Consider the following 15,963-nt stretch of genomic DNA (forward strand, 5'->3'; position numbering starts at 1 on the left):
GAAATGACCATTTCTTCCCAGTCAAAGAATGGAAGTGGCGCTGGAAATTCGAAAGCGGCAAAAACGCTGCGAGTGCGCGCACGCTGCGTTGCGGCTTCGTGCGCGAGAGATGCATTTTCGCGATCAGCGAGCCTCTCGCAAACGCCGTAGAGCGTCGTGCGCGCGCTTCCTCGACGTCATGCCTGTTTCCTCCTCTCCTGTTCGGGCGAAGGACTTCCGGTGGAGCCGTGAGGCGACGCGTTGGACCGCGATGCAACGACCGGGCTCACAGTGCGTGTGGTCGCTTCGCTTATGCTAGCTCGCGGCGTTGTCGCCCAGCATCGAGAGCCCATTCCATTGTCGTCCGTGGTAGCCGCTTAGGATTACGATCATTGGACGCCGACGCGGAACCCACAACAGTAAGTACAACCCATTCTTTCGGCGCACAGAGTCTGATAAAGCCTGTACGGTTTCCTTGCGGGTCCCGTCTGAAGATGCACAACGAGCGCCGTCGTCGCGTCGTGCACCTACGAACGGACGCCGCCGCTCTCGAAAACGCACTTCGGTGCGGGCTGCTGCTGCGCCTTTCTTTTCGTGTTCGCGTATTGATTGTGCTTGTCTGCGTCGGCCGGCTACAGCTATTGACTTGATCGTTAGCCGAGGCGTGTTTGTTGTGCTTATTGATTGTAGCGGCCACTCGCCTTTACTTTTCGCGGCGGAGCAGCGCATTCTCTCCATCGCGAAGGGCGCTCGGCGGCAGGTAGGCTGCCGCCGCTGCCGCTAGCCTAGGTATCGCGGTCGCCGCGTCCGAACCCGGCGCCCGTTTGCTTCGGCTGCCGCCGCTACCCCGCGAATTTCGTAAGACCAGTTGGAGCGTCATCCGTGGAGTTGCGTGGTCTTGAGGCAGTCGCATTTTTCCTTCGAAATCTTCCGTGCATGTGCGAGGATAACGCGCGTAGCGTCATGCGATTTTTTACTGTTCTTGAGGGAACGCGTAGACGTCCGCCCGGCAGATGTTTGTCTCCCGACCATTCGTTTGATCGTACGCGGCTCATATTCGTCGACGCCTCGTCGCTGGCGCGCGTAAGCAAGCTTGCTTTACCACATGTGACATCTACGCAATGTATATCGCACTCTACTTGGCTGGAAGAGGGCACTTAGCTTAGAAAAATAGTACTTGTGCAACACTATACTGATCGCCGGTCGAGCCATTGCAGCATATCCTGGTCTACGCGAGCCAACTTCGTGCTCTTGCCGCGGTCTGGCAGGCGCCGCCGCCGCGCATGGCGCGCACGCGTTCTGTGTACACTTGTGCGCGTTCCTTACGCGCTTGTGTCCTGTCGTTCCACGCGTTCGTTTTCCTTGTTTCGATAAGTTCTTTTTCTCTTCGCTTCCTTTGCCGGCGGTCGGCGACAGCTTCTTCTTTTTTTTTTTTCTTCGAATTTGTACACGCGGTACACGTCCGTGCGCCGTTTTGTTTGCGTTGGTGCTGCTCTTTGAAAAACTGGTTTCGTCGATTCGAGGTCTCTTTCTCTCGCCCTCGCGGCGGCAGGCGGGCGGCCCAGTCGGCCGCGCGCGCGCCGGCGGGAGTGGCTACGGCGAGGGAGGCAGCAAAACAAAAGAAGGGTCATGGAAAAGAAAGAGGAGGGGGGGGCGCGAAATAGGGGCCAGCCGCCGAGAGCCTGCACAAAGAGAGCTAGAGAAACGACCCAGCCGGCAGCGAGGGCCTCCTCGGGCGACCCCTCCGTCGCTGGAATCGGACGCACCCGGCGAGCCCGCGCTCCATGCATCCAGCGAGCCTCCCCCGCCCCCTAATTAACGTCCATTTCCGGTTTAATCGTTCTTTGCCTTGCCCAGCCGCGCCAGCGTCGCCAACCTCCCCGTCTCCCTTCGCCTGCTCGCCCTCCGTGGCGCGCGGTTACCGCCGCGGCCTATGCGCCGGAGTTGAAGCAGGCACTCCCGCTTTTCTGCTAGCAGACGGGTTTGTTTCGATCCCGGCACCACCACGACCAACGTCAACAACAAGCAACAAAACTTTAAACTGCTTATCCTTGCACGAGGAAAGTTTTGTTACTTCGGCCGAATTCACGGAACTTTTCATTCGTAAGTTGTTTATCGTTGACCGGCCGCCTTCGCTAGTACAACACGATTGTGTAGCCGCTACTCTTACGAGCAGTTCTGTCAGAAGAACGTTTTGTTGAATACGGCGCCTCGGCGCCGAATTTACAAAGCATTTTTTTTTAAATGTAAGAACATTTGGTCATTGGCTGAGCGCCTTCACTAACGATATGTTCGCCATAATGATTGACCGGCACTTGTTCTTATTAACAGCTTTAGCGTGCGAAGCGCTTTGTTAATTCTGCGTTTTTCTTAAGATATCAGCCAATCGACGTGTTTTACATATCATTACCGAAGGCAATGGCGAAGAGCTCTTACGAACCAAAAGCTTTGTGAATTGGGCCGCTGATTCTTACCCGGCGATGGGGAGAAATCGAAAAGCTGCGGTAAAGCTGGGTCGTTCCATTGCAGTAAAGTTGCTAAAACGAATAACGAAAGCGGCGTGGGCGCTTATTTGGGGGTATAGGTGTAAAAGCGTTTTACGTGCAAACGGAGCAAATGCTAGCCATGCATTTCTGTGGACCTATTGCAGTGGACAGGTTTGTTGGACACACGTCACCTAGTCACGTGATGGCTATGTATATGTGTTCATTTACTCATCCCATCTCTGTAGAGTCATAAAAGAAGGAATACGTACTTGCCATTTGAATAACTTGAACACTGAGACCATATGCGCCAGTATGCGCTCGCAAACTTTAATTGCAGGTTCCCGCCACGAGCCATTTGCGGCGTACGTCATTTTGCCCCAATACTTCTTCGCATTAGGCCCTGTATAAAATTTGCCGGTGACTTACCTGGTTTTTTATGGATTAGAAGGACCATGGCCGATGTCGTTTTTTTTTTTTTTTTGTAAGATCTGGTGTTTCTTTTGCCCAATTGGCCCAAGGGCAAGTTTCCATACGTCATTTGTGGAGGTCATTAAGTGGTGCCTGAAACAACGCTTTAGACCTAACACTACAGCATTACGCGGCTGTATCATTGCTGCATGTGCAGCTTCGTAGCTGCGCTTGTTGCGGCCATCTGCACCTTGGCGAGCTGCGAAAATAGTGCGCCAACGATGAAGAGTTTGTAGCGCCAAGAGCAGCAGTGCATGGCATCGTGGTTGAGTGTCTGTCTCGGCTGCTGGAGCACGTGAATTCAACACCACGCCGCCGCTGGTTACCCACCGGTTGCCCCAATTGGCACAGGCGTCTTGAGCTCCAACACTCGGGTTTTCTTTAGGGCGGAACTGCCTTGGGGAAGGAGCGCGCGCCAGGGCATATACCGGTGAACCCTGTGGGCACTACAAAACATTGTCAATGCACACCTAACTGCAAATTTATGCATGCAACCCTCTGTGCCGTCACGTTTCCCGCCATACAACCTGCGCACTCGAGTACGTCAGTTTCGAAGGTCGAATTCAGCCAGGAACGGCCCACTCTGTAAACAAAAAAAAAAAGGAAAAAAAACAGCGTCTGTCCGAAGAAACGTCTCCTGAAGAAGGTAAGAAAATGCGACTGTGGCGCCGCCTTCATGCCCCCTGCGAACACATACGAACAAAAAGGCACGTATGGTGTGTACCGCTATTGTTTTGGCACACTTATATGGAGGGGCTGTGAAGGTCGTGCATCAGGCGCATTTCCGATGACGTTTGTGCCAGAAGAAGCGCGTCCTGGCTGCTTTCGCTCACTTAGTGACGAACCCTTCACCTAATCCCGTATGGTCCTTCATGCATTAATGGCCTTCATGCATATTAGTATCGCTTCACTGTTCACAAAAGAAAGGTGCTCGTTTCCACTGGCAGCTTTTATTAGTCCTAACCATTTTTTACCTGAGATATCACAATGGCACCACACCTGTGCTATAGCTGTTGCGCCTGCATGCAGTTGTATGCTGGGGCGACATTGCCCAAACTAACGGTCAGAGGAGGGAACATGTCCACTGACATTGCAGGTTGTGGTACCCTACCGCTGCAGAGGAAATCCAAGGTTTTATGCAATATTCAGTCACTCTCGTGTCAGGGCCGGTTCGCCTTTCGCAAAGCAGTGACGTTTGCTGTAGCGCCCTTTCCCGTCTTTTGCATATGTCATGCGTTTACAGCGGGTAGGCAAATAATTTCACTTATCAATAGAGGCAATAAAAGGAAAACCACAACATGTCAAAATTTCTCTGGAACCCTCTACTACGAGATTTTTCATTACAAGATTATGGCTTTAGAACGTAAAACTCCATGTTTTTTACTATTTTGTTTTCATCTGCCTTCTTTCCTTTCTTTCATTTCTCCGTCTTTGGAGCCAAACCTTGAGAGGTCATGGTTAAGCACTGGGTTGACAAAGGTAACGAGCGCGCATCCATAAGCTAACGGGAAGCGGCACTTACAATTATACGCTCAAATTTGGACTGAATTGCAGTTGGGTCAAGAATAATACACAGCTAATTACAGACTGCATTCCTTAGTGTTTGCTATGTACGTGTATGAACGCGATATAGTCATCAAAAGCTGGCCCATATAGAGCACATACTATAACGGCCGCAAGCTTGCTGTTGAAGCACGGGAGGTGTCACTTGAAACAGTTTGTTGTCACTGGAATTGACTGCAGATATATATTGTAAGCAGAACAGTGTGGAGGAGGTAGCGTGAAAAACATAACGAAATGGAACAGAAATAAACGGGACAGCTGCTCGTCTTGTTTGGTTCACAGGTTATATTGTGCCAGCTCCACTACGCAGTGTCTCACTAGTCACTTAAGTTTCGTTCCTCTTTGTCAGTGTTTTCTACGTCTGCCTTTTCAAGCCATGTTTCTTCCAGTAAGCGATTGTAGTATCGTGATCAAAACATTCAGGTGGCTTCTTCGAACAGTCTGCTTTTATCCGCCGCGCAGCAGACTCGTAGCTTTTGCCGACACCATAATTAAAGATTTAATTTTCGATTTTAACGTCCAAAGGCGTGTCATGTTCTGTGAGGGAAAGAAAGAAAGAAACGAGAAAAGGGAAAGGGCAGGGAGGTCAACCAGACGCGCGTCCGGTTTGCTACCAAGCACAGGGGCAAGGGGGGTGGTTAAAGAGACACTAAAGGCAATATGAAGTCAAGCTAAAGTGATAGATTAGTGCTCGAGAACCTCTAAGGCGTCAGTATTATCGCGAACAGAGCCTTAATAATCGAGAAATTGAGGTAAATGCAGGACTTGATTAGAGACTCCCCCGAGACATTCAAGTACTTGCCCGATGACGAAAGCACTCCTTAGTTAAATTTTCTCATTAGTACTCAACCACTCGTAGAAAAAAAAAACACATTCTTGTATTGTATTATAAGACGAAATAAAATGCTACTTGTCCAATTCTGTTTCATTTATCGAAAAAAAGAACTCGTTGAAATTGCCCTTGACGACGGTGCGGGCGGTCGAAAGGTTTCGTTTTCGCTCGACGCCGCGCCGCCCACGCTTTGGCGTTTCACTAGTTTCGTTATCGCGCAGTGCTGCGCTGGTTTTGCTGGCTCGCAAAACTCCCACAAATTACAAGTAGCAGAGAATTCAACTTCTATGTGAGGTCGCGGGATGCCCGAACGGTCTACTCCACTTCTCCAATGCCCAGTGGCGTAGCTAGGTCGTCTGGCACCCAGGGCCCATAGGTCTTCTGTCCAGGAGCCCATAGGACTCATCATGTCCGCGATGGTCGTGTTCAATCGTTCTGTTAGGCCGTCCGTTTACGGGTGATAGGCTGTGGTCTTTCGGTGAGCCGTGCCGCTGAAGCTAAGCTAATTTAGGGGTGTAGCCGTAAAGGCAGTCCCTCTGTCCCTTATTTTCACCATTGGCGCACCGTGCCCGACAACCACGTTTTCAATAAAGAATCGCGCTGCTTCGACTGCGGTGCCGCTGGACGGGCCTTGGTTTCTGCATAGCGTGTCAGGTAATCGGTGGCAACTATTACGCACTTATTGCCAGTATGGGAAGTCGGGAACGGTCCGAGAAGGTCCATCCCGATTTGGGCAAATGAGGTCGTGGGCACCAGGACTGGTTGTAGTAGCCCAGCTGGTTTCATATGTGGTGGTTTGCGTCGTTGACAATGGAGGCACGTGTGCAGGTAATGTTTCACAAATGCACATATTGGATGCGGCCACATGTTCGAACTGCTAGGCAACGAGAGCTACTTTTTTTAAAGTCGTTATTGTTGTTTTGCAGCTCCGCGTATATGTGGCGAGACGGTTGGACGCGTCCCTTTGTACATACTTCTGGGATGACTTGAGCGTGACATTACAAGTAATAGAACATGGACGGCAGTGAAACTGTGGATTTCCTTATTTGTTCAGCAGTATTCCTTGCGCGATGAATATTAAATCGGAAACACTTCTGAGAAGCAATATCAGTGCAGGAGGAATCTCTACACGTCGTATACTGTAGTACGGATACAGTGATGACGTTAACACGCGTTGTGAAGCTCTTGTGTGAGCGCTAATATCAGATGAAACTGAAGTTCCTCTATAGGGTATCTCCAATACAGCTCGTCCGCTCTAAAAAGCGAAACGTCTCGTCGTATTTTTCGTCATCATTCGATCCATTTCACATCATGTTACGTTGTTTTTATTAACCCTTGCCGGCTGTTTAGTTTTCCGTGGTAGCGGAACAGTTTGATGAATATTCCAGCGGAGGCACGTACTTTTCGTTTCTGAGTCCGACTTGGCAGAAGCAAATGGTCCCAGCAGCCTCTATGAGGTCTGACAATACCTCAAACCATCTCCTTCGCCGCGTCGGTTCTCCTTCTCAAAAACTATCCGGCCTTCTTGGTAGCTTTCTTGCGACCCCAGTGTAACAACGTGGGTGTGATATATTTGTTTGTCGATGTTTCTACGGTGACCAGCTTGTACAATTGTACGATTGCTCTATTATTTATCAACTTCAATCTCGCCGCCTTAATTGTGCCGCTCGTATTCTCGCACTCGTTCGCCTTCTCCTGCCCTCTGTGGCCGGCGTGAGTGACCACGCTATCCCCGTATACCCTCGCCGACGGGAACTGTATGTGCGCACTTCGCCCTGCACCGCTCTGTCACACTGCTGGCGTGAACGCGCACAAGCCGGCTGACATGGCGTTAGCGCGGCCGCGCGCTCGATGTCGCCCGCGTGCGCGTCGCACTTGTTCTGCGTTCAATTGTGCGGCCTCTGCCGCGCGGCGGCGACGCCTGCGACGCCCAGCGGAGGATTGCGTTGCCTTTCTTTTTAGTTTTTCAATTTTTTTTCCTTTTCCCTCGCGCCACGATGTCGCCGCCGCCGCGCCGCCTGCTGCTTTGCGGCTGCTGCTGCTGTTGCTGCTGGCATCGTGGTTGTCGGTTGTAGCAACAGGTGCGCCGTCTGCGTAGCCGATCCCCTCTCGCCGCGTGTTGATCGGCCCTACTCATCGCGGGCTCCAACTTCACTGGTCGCGACGGTGGGATTAAAGTGGGCTATTGTTTTGTCACGCACTGTCTCTCTCTCTCTCTCTCTGCTAGACAGCTTGACTTGCAGAGCTCCAGGCTCCTTTATGGCAAATGAAAAGGTGCCGTCTCTGCTGTAGCTGTCACTCATCCCTTATTTCTGAAATACGCCCTTTTCTGCGGAGCCGCAGCAGACGTGGCTAAAAACGCGACGATAGTTAATTGATTTACGTATGCTTGCTGATTAAACTCATGATCAAAAACTTTTGTCCGCATTTATGCAGTTGCCGAAATGAACCCCGTCAGTGCTGAAAACATGTGCACTTAGCGGGCGCTTGCCGATGTAGCTGCTGAGCACGAGGCCGCGGGTTCAAATACCGGTAGGGGGGTGACTGATACCAATAGGAGCACGATGCAGACACGCTCGTGTTCATTGCTTTGGGTGCACATTAAGGAACCCCGCAGGATAAGTGAAATTAATCCGTAGCGCCCGTAGCTCTTTTGTATTCGGTGCGCAATTGTAATTATAATTGTAGCGCTTTTTTGTATTCGGTGCGCGATTCCTCCTAAGGTCCCAAGCGCAAACTGCCGCGAATGACCGCGGCGCGCCGCTGTTGGCGCTGGCGTCGGCCTGTTCATTAAAAGGACCACGAGCTCGTTTGAGCGGCCTCGCTCGTGAGATCCCGGCCGTACGGTACAGCAGTGGAAAGGAACGTAGGCGAGCGACGACCATGTTCCCATTCATGCAACCTAGTGACACGAACCTTGATTACCAAGTTATTGATTACCAAGCGTTTTTAAATACGTCTATACCCTAAGCGACATGTACTGCCATTAACTGACGCTTAGAATCGAAAAGCATATAGCGCTATGTGTTACTAAACGTTGTTTATGGAACACGTGCAACCCATTCAGTGCGTAATATGCAGATGCCGATCTAGGCAAATAGACACGTAGCAAAAATCAGAACCCGGGCCGCTTGATGATTGGATCGCAATAGGAATGAATCATACATATTACAAAGCCGGCATAAAAAAGAATCGTTTATTGCATGCTTGCATTGACCTGATGCAAGTCCTGCCAACCCCATAGCCTATTTTCGAACACTTTCTGAAAAAAAAATTCTTGGACCCTGGCCAGCCGATGCCGCTATTTATGAGCTGCTGCTGTTTTTCAGGAACACAGGCCTCAATGACCGTTTGTAGTACAGCTACGTGTCCTGCTGTGTGCGCCCAGTGTTCATTCTCTCTTTCGCTCCCTCTCTTTCTGTTCATTTGCCTTACGCCCGTGCAGGGTAGCAAATTGGACGCTCGTATGGATGACTTTCCTGTCCTGTCCTTGTTTTCTCTGTCTCTAATGGGGCGCTTTGTTAGACCATTGAAATGTTCGAAAGGAAAGTGGTCTGGTGGCATGAGATAAGCAGATTGCAAGGAAATACCTGCAAACTTGCAACATATCCTACCGTGGAGCTATACTAAAAAAAACTAATTTATCGAAGTATGTTAAGATGCAAATGGCAAGTATCGTATCGGATGTAATTAATCTGCTAGTATCTTAGTGCCTTTTTATCTGTATCTCAAATATATATGACCAGAGTATCCTGTATCTATGGCATGATACAATTGCAAAGTATCTTTTTCGAACCCTGGTAGCCAGACCAGGACTGGTTCGCACACGTCGACATACTTGAATGTATACCTTGGCGTGCGGATGCTGTTTTAGCACTGGTGTGCGGGTCACTGCTGTGACGATATTCGGGAGCGATCGAGACGCAGTTACTATATATTGCAAAGCTCCTAACGCAGTGGTGTGACGGTACGGATTCTACGGCAGTCTACCTCTGCTGCCGTCTTGAACAAGTAGCGCGCGCGCGTTCTGTGCGAGAGGTCTGGCCAGATGGCAAGGTAGTACGTATGCTGCGTGGCGGCACGGAACGTTCGCTAGTCAATGAGGTGCTCCTCAGAAGCTTCATATACAGGACTCCATGTGCTTCACGTCACGCCGATCGAGCCACAACATGCGGTATCATTGGCTGGCCCACTTTCGCGCTCCGTAGCAGCTGTCACAATAGAACCGCAACGCAGACGAAGCGCTGCCTTGCGCAGCGCTATCCTTGCTTTCTTTCCCGTTCAGCGGTGGATTTGCGCCTCCGTTGCGCCATTGCCTGCAGCGCGCACCGTCGCCAGCGTCAAGATGGCATTAGAAAGTTGTAGCCTCTCCGTAAATGTATTACTCTTTACGGATACTGGTTTATTACAAAGACGTGGTCATCAGAGCCGCGTTCGTGGCGACGTCTTGTAACCATATAGGACAGAGAGCTGTTACTGTAGGGATGAGTCACATTATTCTTAGCCGCTGGTGCAAAGTGTCAGCAGCGACGTAATCATTGACATGCAGTTATTTATTTTTCTAATTTTCCTTCGACGAGTACACCCGCGTAACACACGAACATTTTTTTATATGTGTATGATTAACAACCCCCCCCCCCCTCCCCTTAATTTGCCCTCTTCTCCTTCATTGTGGTTGGAGAAAGCGTCACAAGGTTTCGCTACCAGCGTCGTTATGGCTGTTTACGTCTCTGGTGACCCAGCATTCCGTGAAAGGTAATACGTCATACCGACAAGCTAAAACTCTGTTTTGGACCTCAGGAGCCACGCGGAAGTAGTCGCTTGCGAGCAAGTAATTCCGCGAGTAATTGATGAATGCATACTCAAACCATTTGTTTGGTCGGATATTAAAGATGGCTTGTGGTTGGATAATGTCACTTCCCCGCCTTTCTCTCATTTGCATCTCTCTCGCGTGGTCGGATATTACTGCTGACCACTTTTCAGTTTCAGCTGCATCTTTATTGTGTGTGTGTGTGCTCCCCGTGGTCACACACACACACACACTATATATATATATATATATATATATATATATATATATATATATATATATATATATATATATATATATATATATATAGGCTGTTTTAAAGGGGTGGAGACATCAAAATTTTCGTTCATGCATTTGTTGATTCAAACGTTGCGTCATGCTTCAGGGAGCACGATACACACAGCGGGATTCATATATATCCGATAAATAATTTAATAATAGCATTATTATACCGAGCGATTTCGGTTTCGGTTTCTGGGCTCCGGAGGATGCTATGACGTCACAGAGGAGGAAACGCAACATGGCTTGGTCACGTGGGCCTAAAAAAATAGTGATGTAAAACTATGCTGCGTCGTCTGCTCGCGCATACGCGTGCTCTGCCAGCAGAGGTCAACAACTGGCGATTCGAAGTGCATGTCGCGATTATTATAATTATTGCGAAGTGCGACAACAACGGTAAGAAAATATTGCGGCTTGTGAGAGTCGGTGATTCATTCCGAAGCGCCGTAAGCTTTAGCTTTGAAGTGAGCCGGAAAAGGCCTAGCGACGATATCGGCGGCGCCGAACGATCAGAGGCTGCCGTCGGTGCCAGGATGACTACTCCTCGGTCGCTGATTGGCCGCTTTGCCGTACGGCTGCCGCACAAATGGGTCCCGGGCCCGTCCTCTCTACGGCAAGGAAATATCGCCGTTCGCGAGCAAAACCGCCGTCGCACGGGGGCACGCGAACGGCAAACGGCGTGCGGCGAGTTTCCGTGCCGGTAACGTGGACGGGCCCTCACAATGAGAAAGGCCAAGCGAACGAGAGACCGCTCCGAGCTGCCGAACTAAGCGACTATGGGAGGAGAGAAGCGGACAACACGAACGCCGCATATCCTGGTCCCTTTCGAAGTCGGCCGGCTAGCGTTACACTCAAGGCCCGTCCGCACGGCAACTCGCCGCATGCAGTTTGCCGTTCGCGGGCCGCCGTGCGGCGTTCGTGTTGTCCACTTCTCTTGTGTCCGTGTCTGCACGCCTTACCCCTTATTTGCATTAAGAAAGGATTTCTATATGCCTGTAGCTCGGTCATAGTGGAGGCTATGCTCGGTCGCTCGGCTCAGCAGGCTCCGTAATCGGCATTTCATCGCTACTCATCATACGTCACGTTTTTGTGCTAGTGTGCTATGACGTCAATATTTTCGTTCCTCCTCTGTGACGTAGTAACTGCCGCGCTAGCGATGGGTCTCGACTACGAGAAGGAGTCTTTAATGAATTTTTGGAGCTGAATTAGAATTATTTTGAAATGTTTGCAGCGTCCAATACCTCGTTCTGGGTGTCCTTGCATACGGAAGCAGCCTACAACATGCTTTTTATAGCCTCAAAATTTGGTGTCCCAACCCCTTTAAGATACGCAAAAGGCGAATCTTGCTTTTAGCGCGTTGAAGAGTTCGGCAGAGATTGTAAGAAAGCGGGCCTCATCAACTAAGCGTGCGCTACCTCTCTTGGAGCTCGCTCCCCTTCGCCGTCTCTCCCCTTCCATTCCCCCAACCCTACTTCTATTCTCGGCTCCGTTCCCCCTCTTCTCGGAATCCCCATTTTCAGCTTTGGGGACGTTTTCTGCCTTCTCTCCTAACTATTCAGTTTCGAGCCGCGTTTCTAAGAGGTGAGCATGGGAGGGAGATTTTTGGCAACGCGGACGCGCGCAAAGTACCCCTTCGCAGAGGAGGGAAAACGGTGGGTGATGGTACGCCGGGGCAAAAGGCTTCTTTTACTCTTCGTTCCCTGGCATTTGTGGGTGCGTACAATGGGGAGGGAAAGAAATCATAAAGGAAGTGGCCGTGCCGTCCCGGACAAGCGGGGGGCTCTGCGGGCCCAGTCCCGTTTTGGAAAGGCAGACTATATTTTTTTTTTTTTTCGTAGTGCTGGTGTACAAAGCGCACCATTTGACAGCGACGCACCACCCATGTAGCCGAACTGAAGCGGCTGTATTCTTGTGTCCGAATTGGTTTGGGCAGCCCGAATTATTTACCAGTCACATGTCGTGGGAGGCCAAGAAAGGGCGAGGATATTATCAGTGTCTTTTCTTTTTTCGTTTTTTTTAACTGTTTGTGCTTGTTGCACCTTTCTACATCCACTCTCGTATAGCGTTCCTGAGCCGAATGTTGATCTTTTAGGGGTGTTCGAGTAGCAAATATTTCGAATCGAATACGAATATTCTCGAAAAGCGACCTTCGATCATTGAATAGTTCATCTCTAAACAAGGGCAAATATAAACTGTCCGTATAATTCCTCCCGGTATATATGCATCAGAAATCTTATTGAGATTATTTGCATGGCTTGCTTACAGGTCATACTTAAATGCGTGTAATACCGTCCGCAAATGGGTGTCCCGTAAACTGAGAAGGTTGTAAATCAGAAACGACTGCTTTCAGTTATCTGGTGCATCATGATAATGACCGTGATAAAGAAAAAAAAGAAAAGAGACGAGAACAGCGCATCGCCAAATACACGTTGCAAAGTGTCGAGTTCGTTCAAGGAAGGGAGGAAGAACACTTTATTGCATGACGATTCTATACTCAGGTACGACTCAAGTCTGCAGTGAAGCCCCGCTCACGCCCTCATAACCGCCAGCCACTGTTCCTCCGCGAGGCAACAAATAGTTCGTACTTCAATCTTTCCCTGTTACCTAAATAAGGCGGTAACCACAAAAATAAAATTGTAAGCGCGTAATTTTGTACGTTTTCACTCGTCTGTTATAGTGGGACGGTGAAAGCCTAATTCTTTATTGAACTGAAATAAAACGCTTGCTTCGCTGCAACTGTTGATTGTATAGTTTCACCTCATTTGGCAGTGAAGTTTCATGAGCAAAACGGGGTCAGCAGTGACATGAACTGTACCGCAGACTTTTGAAGAGTGAAATGCTCAGACTACATACACTTTGTCCATGTCTGTTGCACACCTCATCGCATCCGCCGATGAAAACGCTCATCAAGATCAGCAGACACTCCGGAGGTATCATGTACGACTCCATTTTGAAGTGGTCGCATGACGACGATTTTGTTTGCTTCTGTGATTGGCTGGCGGAGTAACAAACCTGCACAGTCCGTGTGGCTTGGTTGTCAACTGCTGTTCTTTTTTTTTTAAGTTTTATCATACTATAGTCCGAGTTGTCCTCGCTTGTGGAGGTGGCGCTCAACGGTGACGGGTGCAATCGCCCTCTGGATGTGGCCGGACGTGTGGTCCACCTGGAGGAGCCTCAGAGTCTGGCGCAAGTCTTCGTGTGGTGCGGCCCACCTCTGCCAGGTGTAAGGCATGGACGGGGGGTGATGCTGGCACGTGTGATCATGTGGGATGAGGAGAGGGTGCGTGGACATTCCAAGTACGTGTGTACGGCATTAGAATGCTGCCCACAGACGTGGCAGATGGGATGGCCTAGTCTACGCTCAGTGCGATGAATGATTGCATTATTAGGAAGAGTGAGGGTCTGTGATGGTCGGATGAGAGGTGCTTCTGTACGTGGAACGCGGCATGAGGGAGTCGGTATAGGCGCATGCGTGATTCGCCGTGCTATTTCGAGTCTGCGTTGCTTGCGGCGCTCAGCTTGACGAACTTTGGGGGAATTGACTTCAGGCCATCGGAGAGAAGCGATACTACACCACCGCACATATCTTTAAAGTAATGCAGACATGGTGCGAATGGCCGAATAAGAAATTGCTTTGCCTGAATCGAGACAAAGAATTGTCATATTGAGTGCCTAGAAGTAAGGTATTCATAATGAATTACTGAAAACTATTGAACAGAAGTTATCCGCCCCGTGCGTTCGCTCATAAACTGGTTATCCTGCGTAGAAATCGTAGCTCCCCTTCCAACTTCCATCGTTCCCTCATATTTGAGACAAGTGTCATCATCCCTTAAGCGTTCGAAAGAAACGAATATTCGTCAATTTCGAATAGTGTATTCTCGAATCGACTGCGAATTCAGTATCAAAGAGCATTCTATTCGTATTCGAAATTTCGAATATTCGCACACCTATAATTTTTTTTTTTTTTTTGAAGATAGCGGTGGCGCGTAGCTGTTAAGATGATGTGTGGGTTCTGACTTTGTTGTCTCTTCTACGCACACGGTGTAGGTCGAGAAAAGGAGCACTAATTGGAGCGAGGCTGCTTGTTCGCAGTGAAGATGCGAACAAGCATAGGAGGCTTGTTGAGCGCCGTGTGCTCAGTAATTTCCGGGTTAATATAAAATACCAAGTAGGTTAGCTTTCGCGAGGGTTGGTATTTTTGTTAGGCAGTGCTACAGCTGGTCAAAGCAAATTTCTCTAGGAACATCACGCCGCACGTACGTTGTACATATGTTCCATGTAAAATCCTGTATGTGAAGATTTTCGTATATGGAAAGTATCCTTGTTATGTTAAATGAACATACTGTATTGTGTTGTATTATTGTATTTGATTAAGTGTAATTCCTTTCGTGCTTTGGAGGCCGGGGGCTTTGGTACAACGCAACCATTTCAATGGCGACGCTAAAGATACGAGAGATGTCGGAGATGTCGGCTTTATTGAGCTACTGGAGGTGTTAATTGGTTGACTGGGTTCATTCTTCAAAAAGGCGGAACATAGCGTAAGAAAAGACAAGTAGTGGACATCGCAACTGTGCCGACCTGTCGGCGGACTGTCCTGCAGCCAAGGAGAGATTGAGTACGTAATCAACAAAATGCAATGGTTAACAGTTATCATAGAATAATAAGCATAATGAACACTTTTCAAGCCAATCCCTAGAGGCCACGGGAGTTGCCGAAGTGCTGTCGGCGGCAAGCGATGGTACTAGTGCTTCCCCCCCCGTTGTAACAAAAGACACTGGCTCATTGCTGGGCCGTAAGTTGACTATCGGTATTCTTTTTAATACAGCCTATTATAGTGTGTGTCTTTTTAATTCTTCTTACTTCATCCTATCTCGTTTTGTCACTGAGGGCTGCGCATGGGGATTTCAGGCGCTTTCCTGTGCATCGTACAAGTACTTTCTCAAAGCGCAATTTGTTAGTTTGTTTAAGAGCTAATAGTTGAAGTTTCCGTAACCGTAATAGTTGGGAGTGAAGGCAAACGTGCTGCTGCGCAGGTATTATAAGTGTGAGTGACGCGATACAAGATCCCAGACAGTGAACGCTGCTGCCCACTGATTGGCTAATACGTTCGCAAGGGTGGCTGTGAAAACAGGGCCAAAGGCTGTTTATTTCATCGAAGCAGTGAAGGTGCAGTCTGCCTTAACTACTTCTCTGGGCGGCCCGAAACGTGTGACTAGAACGTCCTCGTTGGTCTCTCTCCTATGGCCACGAGTGTGCTGATGACGCCTTCAGTAGAGCGGCATTGCTGTCAGGTGGCTCTTGACTCCAACTTCTGCTACACTGTGCCTTTCGCAAGGAGATCGCGCGGTGTCGCGGAGCTCGCTAGCGTTAGCCGGAACGATGCGGGACCAGTTGTTGCCGGGTTACCTGCGCCTTGGCTTCAATCGCACGAGAGAGAGTAATACGCACAGCCAGAACGCTCCTGGTATTAACAAATTCTGCTTATAAGGTCGCTGTTGGGCTAGTTGATGTGCGGAGTCTGTGACTTGCCAAACGCCGCAACGAAG

At 49.4% G+C, this 15,963-nt stretch overlaps 1 protein-coding gene across 1 annotated transcript in view; it reads left to right on the plus strand.

The window, feature by feature from the left end:
* The first annotated feature begins 220 nt into the window (after window positions 1–220).
* Window positions 221–15,963, plus strand: part of LOC126547416 (LIM domain only protein 3-like) — a 231,016-nt gene continuing 215,273 nt past the window's right edge. Inside the window, exon 1 of the mRNA XM_055062823.2 lies at window positions 221–398. The gene's annotated coding sequence lies outside the window, so the exon portion shown is untranslated. The remainder of the gene's footprint in view (window positions 399–15,963) is intronic.

This window comes from Dermacentor andersoni, chromosome 1 (assembly GCF_023375885.2).
Source record: "Dermacentor andersoni chromosome 1, qqDerAnde1_hic_scaffold, whole genome shotgun sequence".
Lineage (NCBI taxonomy): Eukaryota > Metazoa > Arthropoda > Arachnida > Ixodida > Ixodidae > Dermacentor > Dermacentor andersoni.